The following is an 8,495-nucleotide window of genomic DNA, read 5'->3' as shown; positions in this document are numbered from 1 at the left end:
GTCCCCAATCACTGCCCTGGGGCATTGGGATATTTTTTTAGACCAGAGGAAAGAGTGCCTCCTACTGGCCCTCCAACACCACTTCCAGCAGCATCTGGTCTCCCATCCAGGGACTGACCAGGACCAACCCTGCTTAGCTTCAGAAGCAAGCCAGCAGTGATATGCAGGGTGGTGTGTTGCTGGCATTAACTGAATTAACTATTTTATAACTGATATTTGACACGTATTAATGCCCAATAATTTTATAGTGCTAAACAGGTTGGGCTCCTCTGTTCAAGATGTCCACCATTGTTCGTTGTACCCGAAGAAAGCAAACGTAACTGAACTAAATGACTATCACCTCATAGAACTCACTTCTGTCATCATGAAGTGCTTTGAGAGACTAGTTAAGGATCATATCACCTCCACCATACCTGACACCCTAGACCCACTTCAATTTGCATTCCGCACCGATAGATCCACAGATGGTGCAATTGCCATCGCACTGTACACTGCCCTAACCCATCTGGACAAGAGGAATACCTGTGTAAGAATACTGTTCATTGACTACAGCTCAGCCTTCAACACCATAGTTCCCTCCAAGCTCATCATTAAGCTCGGGCCCTGGGTCTGAACCCCACCCTATGCAACTGGGTCCTGGACTTCCCGACGGGCCGGCCCCAGATGGTGAAGGTAGGAAACAACACAGGGGCCCCACAAGGGTGCATGCTCAGCCCCCTCCTGTACTCCCTGTTCACCTTATGACTGCATGGCCACGCACACCTCCAACTCAATCATCAAGTTTGCAGACGACACAACAGTGGTAGGCCTGATTACCAGCAATGACGAGACAGCCTACAGGGAAGAGGTGAGGGCCCTGGCGAAGTGGTGCCAGGAATATAACCTCTCCCTCAACGTCAACAAAACAAAGGAGCTGTCGTGGACTTCAGGAGACAGCAGAGGGAGCACACCCCTATCCACATTGACGGGACCACAGTGGAGAAGGTGGAAAGCCTCAAGTTCCTCGGCGTACACATCACTGACAATCTAGAAGATGGTCCACCCACACATACAGTGTGGTGAAGAAGGGGCAACAGCGCCTCTTCAACATCAGGAGGCTGAAGATAGTCGGATTGGCCCCTAAGACCCTCACAAACTTTTACAGATGCACAACTGAGAGCATCCTGTCGGGCTGTATCACTGCCTGGTACGGCAACTGCACCGCCCGCAACCGCAGGGTTCTTCAGAGGGTGGTGCGGTCTGCCCAACGCATCACCGGGGGCACACTGCTTAGTCCCCTCCTGCTTAGTCCCCTCCTCTTTAACTGCATTGTTGGTTAAGGGCTCGTAAGTAAGCATTTCACGGTATTCGGCGCATGTGACAAATACAATTTGATTTGATTTATGTACTGTTTTACTCATTTCATATGTATATACTGGATTGTACTGTATTATAGTCAATGCCACTCTGACATTGCTTGTCCTAATATTGATATGTTTCTTAATTCCATTCTTTAACTTTTAGATTTTTGTGTATTGTTGTGAATCTTTAGGTACTACTGCACTGTTGGAGCTAGGAACACAAGCATTTTGCTACACCCGCAATAACATCTGCTAAATACATGTATGTGACCAATACAATTTGATTTGATTGAAATATACCCTAGGAGGTGATGGATGGACAAGCTGTGTGTGTGTGTGTGTGTGTGTGTGTGTGTGTGTGTGTGTGCATACACATGTGTGTGACGCTGAATCAGCTCACTGTGTTAAAATAGTGCCCTCCAGCAGCTTTTTCGTCCTGTTTTATACAAAGACAGACCTTGATAACACACGGCTCTGTCTTTGTGGCGCTGCAGGTAAGTGCACTCAGGGCTGGGGCCGGGCAGATTCGGGGCTGGCCCTCGAAAGGTGTGTGTGTGTGTGTGTGTGTTAGTGAGAGAGTGTGTGTGGAATGTGCCTCAGGTGCTGTGTTTACTCCACACACTGCATCCGTTGGGGATGAGGGAGCGGAGAGAGTATAGAAACAATTATTGGAACAGATACGGTATGTTTCTCAATTCCATATAATCTTGCATAACTTTTGAATTGTCCCTCTAGCAAAATCAGATTGAAAAGATGAAAATGGATAGAGGGAAATATGAAACAACAGCTATGAAAAACAATGAAAAAAATGTACAAACATAAAGGCCATTGGCGTGCTTGTGTCTAGGCAAAAAGTGTGTCAGAGCGGGAGGAGTGGAAATGAGGTAGAGGAATAGAAGATTGGAAGAGGTGGAGATTGGGGGATGAGGCAGACGGTTTAGTTTTGAGATCTTGGAGTGCTAGCCCCACGTGGGCAGGGAATGGAGATACTGTGTGCTTGGGCGTGTTTTCACACGTTTAGGTCTGTGTGTGTGTGAGTGTGTGTGTGCTGATTACCATACTCCTCACTGCGTACACAAACCCTCAGAGAATGCATTATTACAGCCACTGGCTCTCCCTTTCTGTCTACTGCAAGGTAGGGAGGGAGTGAGGAGAGGCAAGTGTGTCATATAGACTGGAGTGATAAAAATGAGTACATTTCCTCCTAGAACTCATCGTTAGAGAGAGGTGAAAACGTTCTCTCTCTCTCTCTCTCTCTGTGTGTGATATTAGAGGTGTATTACGTCCATAAATAATATGTTCGTGGTTTGAGTTCTCTGTCACTGTCTCGCTGTAATTGTTACTCCGATTCTCCCCCAGTTAGATTTCTGGCAGTTCACCAGAGACAGACGAACACGCACGCATACATCCACATACCTGGCCCACTGCCGCAGAACAGCAGGCCTGAGAATGAGCTGTTTTTATGAAATACTACCAGCCTAAACCAACCCAGGGGCGTGACATCACTTACTTTATGTAACATGCAGCTTCTTATCAGTGGTTCCATCGACTCCTGGTTCTTTCTTCTTTTCTACAGGATGACACATTGTTACTGTACAAGGTGGAGCTGGCTGCAAATTACCCTTGCCACTCTCTCTCTCTTTGTGTTCACAAAGATCCAGTCAGGTCAGATCAGTGATTGATTCCAAGAGGGGGGGAAGGAAATTCAAACTATTTAGACTTTGTTATAGATGCTATTAGCAGTGGCTCATATTAGATTCACTTAAGCAATCATTTTCAGTTTCCTGCAGTAGTTTGAGTGGAGAAGACAGAAGGCGTGGAAAGCAGATAATTACAGTATTTACAGTGAGAGTCTGTAGGAGAACATAAATCAACTGATGTTGAGATCCTCCCATTCTCTCCTCCAATTATCTCACTGTTACTATATAATTCTCTTCCACTCTTTCTCTCTCTCTCTCTCTCCGACTCTTCCTCTCTCCCCCTCTCTGTCTCTGGTATGTGGACAGTCAGTCTGCTCTCTGAGGCGAGGACAAAGCCTGGGTTGTCCTGCTGCTGTGTTCTGAGGACAGGACAGGCACTGGGTCAGTGTTTCATGGAATGCCCTCAAAGCGAATGTATGTGTGTGAGTGTGTGTGTGTGTGCTGCCCTCAAAGCAAAGGGCAGAAGTCCAGTCTATCCCTCAGTCTCGCCCACTCTGACTCATAGGGAGAGTGAGTCACAACGCCGGAGCACACAGAGACCAGTTATGACACAAGGAGTCAGATCATGGCACTTTAAACAACACAATGATCTTTCCTTCATTCGATGCCTCAAATTGTCTGCTTATGCCCGGTCCATAGAAGCAAAGAACGCCAAAGGGAGATCGTGCTCTATTAGTGTATATCTCTCTCACCCTCTCTTTCTCTTGCCCAATTACCAGTTGACCCCAAGGCTAACCCCTATGCACTTGTGCGGATCTGAGGGTATAAGAAATATGTTAATAGTGCCTACAAGGGGTCAGGGCTATAGGGGTCCATTTTTGTATGAGGCGCCAGTCTGTCTATGATCCCAGCTCAAGCCTTGAGGTCACCACTGTGGTAGAAACCCCACTCAGAAGGTAGTCCGATCTTAATATACAAAAGGTTTCCTCCGAACATGCATGGGAAAACCAATTCAACGCGCTCTTTGTTCTCACAGAAATGTTATACCAAACGAGGATGTGTGGGGTGTTTCACATGCCCTTTGAGTCTGGTATGTCTGCTTATCACCACAGATAGTAGGCCTAGAGAAATACAAATCCTACCAAGGACAGGTCCACTCCCACACTGGGCACACGCTGGTTGAATCAACGTTGTTTCCATGTCATTTCAATGACATTGCATTGAACCAACATGGAATGGACATTGAAATGACGTCGGTGCTTTGTGGGCCTGGTCTGTAACTGTAGCTGATCAGTAGGCGTGTATCAGAAGTGGTTTAAACCGTTGAGATCCAATACATTACATTGAGTTCTAAGATATACACTGAGTATACGAAACATTAAAAACACCTGCTCTTTCCAGGTGAAAACTTATTGATGTTGCTTGTTGAATCCACTTCAATCAGTGTCGGTGAAGGGGAGGAGACAGGTTAAAGAAGGATTTTTAAGCCTTGAGACAATTGAGACATTGCCATTCATAGGGTGAATGAGCAAGACAAAAGATTTAAGTGCCTTTGAACAGGGTGTGTTAGTAGGTGCCATGCGCACCGGTTTGTGTGAAGAACTGCAACGCTGCTGGGTTTTTCACGCTCAACAGTTTCCTGTGTGTATCAAGAATGGTCCACCACCCAATGGACATCCAGCCAACTTGACACAACTGTGGGAAGCATTGGAGTCAATATGGGCCAGCAGCCATGTGGAACACTTTTGACATCTTGTAGAGTCCATGACCCAACAAATTGAGGCTGTTCTGAATGCAAAAGGGGGTGCAACTCAATATTAATGTTTGGTTTACTCAGTATATTTCTTTGGGGTTAACTGACCACCAGCCTCTCTCCAGCCCTGGGGCAGTGTGAGTCATCATGCCATTGTCTCTAAGTTCCCCTGGCATCACACACCAGGGCCTAGACCTGGCGTCACAAGGAAATAGAATGGGATGTGTGTGTGTGTGTGTGTTTCCTCTCCAAGGAGCCGTGTAGAGCTGGAATGTTTTAGCCAGGTTGGTGCCAACCTCGTGCCCAAACTGCCTACTTTCCCCTGAACACTTTTAGTCATCCACTCTATCAGATATCAGTCAAAGTGGACTGATTGTCTTTGCCCAGTATCAAACTTGTGCCATCCACCTGTGTGTGGTGGTATTATCTACAGGCAATCTAGAAGAAAAAGAAACACACACCTATTTAGGCGAGGTGCTGGCTAGCGGAGGAGAAAACTTGAAAATAAAGTAGAGCCGCACACTCTAGGAGCTCAGATGCAAAAATGTCATATCCAACGTTTCAACAGCCAAGCTGTCTTCATCAGGGTAGGCTGTCGAAACGTTGGATATGACATTTTTGCATCTGAGCTCCTCTTTCTCTTTATTCCTCTTTATAGCTCTCCTTTATTTTCAAATTATCTACAAGCAAAACATCTGCTTCCCACTCTCACCATCCTTTCACAGAGGGTGTGTGTGTGTGTGTGTGTGTGTGTGTGTGTGTGTGTGTGTGTGTGTGTGTGTGTGTGTGTGTGTGTGTGTGTGTGTGTGTGTGTGTGTGTGTGTGTGTGTGTGTGTGTGTGTGTGTGTGTGTGTGTGTGTGTGTGTTCATGTTGTGTTATTGACCTGCTGACTCCAGACACACACTTTACATCCAGTATTACCATACTGGGAATGGAGCCATGGCAACCCTTCCTGGTATGACACTGATTATTCAAATGCTGATGTGACTCTCTGGTGACGAGGCCTTGCAAACAGATGTGGTGTGTGTGAAAACAATCACATCCTGTATCAGTTGTTAGGACTATATCTTGCCTCTGACTGTGGAATCATACAATTCGAATTTTGTTATATTCATTACAATTCTACAAAGGGACTGTGAGTTATTTATAATGAGGGATACAGGGAGAAAATTGGACCTCTCTGAAATGGAAATAGATGGCCCTCCCTTCAGAAAAATGTATTTTTACCCGACCCTCACTGAACGCTTGTAAAAAAACAAGTGACACTCCCCTATACAACACAATAATAATTAAAACCTGAAGTGGATAGCAGAGAACATGCCCACCACTTACCCTCACTCCTAGGACAGACCACAGCCTTAAATATACAGTTATAGAAACGGTTCTTCGTTTTGTAAGCATTACATGGCAAAGTAGCCTGAAGGTTGTGGATTCACAGATCACCATGGACAAGGGTAGGGGTGAACAGATCTCCGTTGTAATAAAATAACTGCATCAATCTATCATCTTATTTGCGCTCGGAGAAAAAAATGGCCGTTTATAAACGCATTTCATGCAATTCCACATCCTTTTACATGACTGGAGACAAGCAGAATCTTTTCTAATACCACAACAGAGCAAGACAATGAATGAGCGCATGCTGCAGCATCGGACAAGCTTTGATTTCTATACAGACTATTGTTAAGAAAGAGAATAGTCTAAGGTCGGGAACAGAGCTAAAGTTGTCTATCAACTGTAACAATTGAGCGCAACAGAACCAGTTACTACTGAAGTACCTGATCATCAATGAATTCGAGAAAAGCCATTTCATTTTTAACACAGCAGCTGCATATCATCAGGTAGGCCTATATGCACTTTTTTTTCATTTGGGAAACTATCATTTTATAAATGATTCAATTTTATTCCATGATATTGTTGTTACAAAATAGATTTGTGTTGACTGTGATTAGGGCATGGAAATATAAGAGCATCTGCAAGGCTAAATTAACAAACTAGGCATGCATAGCTCACCACATGATCCTCAAACCACAGGCTGGCCAAACTCATGTTTCTAAAAGTGAATTCAAAGGCACTGAATGACTGTATAGTCTAATAAGGTATTTTCCATTTCATTATTGTCAAATTCCCCAAAAAGTATTATTTTAAAATTGTATTATACACCCTAAATGCGAAATGTATAGGCATGTCGTTAAAGTGCTGTTATTGATGTGTTGTTGAAATGCTGAGAGCTCCTGCCAGTCTGTAGCACATCACAAATGATTCACAATGTCTTTTTTAAATGGCAGGCTAAAGCCTTGAAATTACAATAATAATAATATGGCCTAAATCATTCATTTTTGCTCCTGACTTATTTGGAATTACTGTGTTGTCTTTTATCTCCATCTCTTCGTTCAAAGACTCAATCATGGATACTCTTACTGACAGTTGTGGCTGCTTCGCGTGATGTATTGTTGTCTCGACCTTCTTGCCCTTTGTGCTGTTGTCTTTGCCCAATAATATATATATATATATATATAGTATATATTTTTTAATCCCAGCCCCCGTCCCCGCAGGAGGCCTTTTGCATTTTGGTAGGCCGTCATTGTAAATAAGAATTAGTTCTTAACTTTGTTAAATAAAAACAAATAAAATAATAGCTTGTTGAAATGTTGAACGTCATTTAAAAAGTGACAGAATCACACATTACTTTCCAGGTAAAGTAATTTTTTGTCTCCTCGGCTATAGGTTGTAGCACAGCCTCTGAATGCCATAGTGACAAACCAAATATATCCCATATGCATCAGAGCCACGTCTTTCCCCGGCATTTTACAGCTTGTTTCTAGCATAAAGCTACCCTGGGGCGGCAGGGTAGCCTAGTGGTTAGAGCGTTGGACTTGTAACCGGAAGGTTGCAAGTTCAAATCCCCGAGCTGACAAGGTACAAATCTGTCGTTCTGCCCCTGAACAGGCAGTTAGCCCACTGTTCCTAGGCCGTCATTGAAAATAAGAATTTGTTCTTAACTGACTTGCCTAGTTAAATAAAGGTAAAAAAAATAAAAAAATTGCGGACTAAACCGTTGTTATAGATCGCTTTATATAATCAGGTCCGTCAATTTTTTTTCAAAATCTTAAGCTAACAATGCTTTTAACCATTTTCTTTAACTTCTTATGGCTGCAGTGACAGTATTGAGTAGCTTAGATGAGAGGTGCACAGAGGTGCCCATAGTGAACTGCCTGCTCCTCAGTCCCAGTTGCTAATATATGCATACTATTATTCGTATTGGATAGAAAACACTCTGAAGTTTCTAAAACTGTTTGAATGATGTCTGTGAGTATAACAGAACTCATATGGCAGGCAAAAACCTGAGAAAAAATCCAAACAGGAAGTGGGAATTCTGAGGTTGGTAGATTTTCAACACAGCCCCTATTGAACAAACAGTGGGGTATGGATGAGTTTGCACTTCCTACGGCTTCCACTAGATGTCAACAGTCTGTAGAGCCTTGTCTGATGCCTCTACTGTGAAGTGGGGCCGAAGGAGACAGGAAATAGTCAGGTCTACCATGACCTGACCATGCTCTGACCATGTGGGTTCACATGAGAGGGAGCTCTGTTCCATCGCTCATCTGAAGTCAATGTAATTCTCCGGTTGGAACGTTATTCAAGATTTATGTTAAAAACATTCTAAAGATTGATTCAATACATCGTTTGACATGTTTCTACTGACTGTTACGGAACTTTTTGACATTTCGTCAGCTTTTAGTGAACGTGCTTTCTGACTTTGG

The sequence above is a fragment of the Salvelinus fontinalis genome, chromosome 26 (assembly GCF_029448725.1).
Source record: "Salvelinus fontinalis isolate EN_2023a chromosome 26, ASM2944872v1, whole genome shotgun sequence".
NCBI lineage: Eukaryota > Metazoa > Chordata > Actinopteri > Salmoniformes > Salmonidae > Salvelinus > Salvelinus fontinalis.
This window is presented reverse-complemented; position numbering follows the sequence as displayed.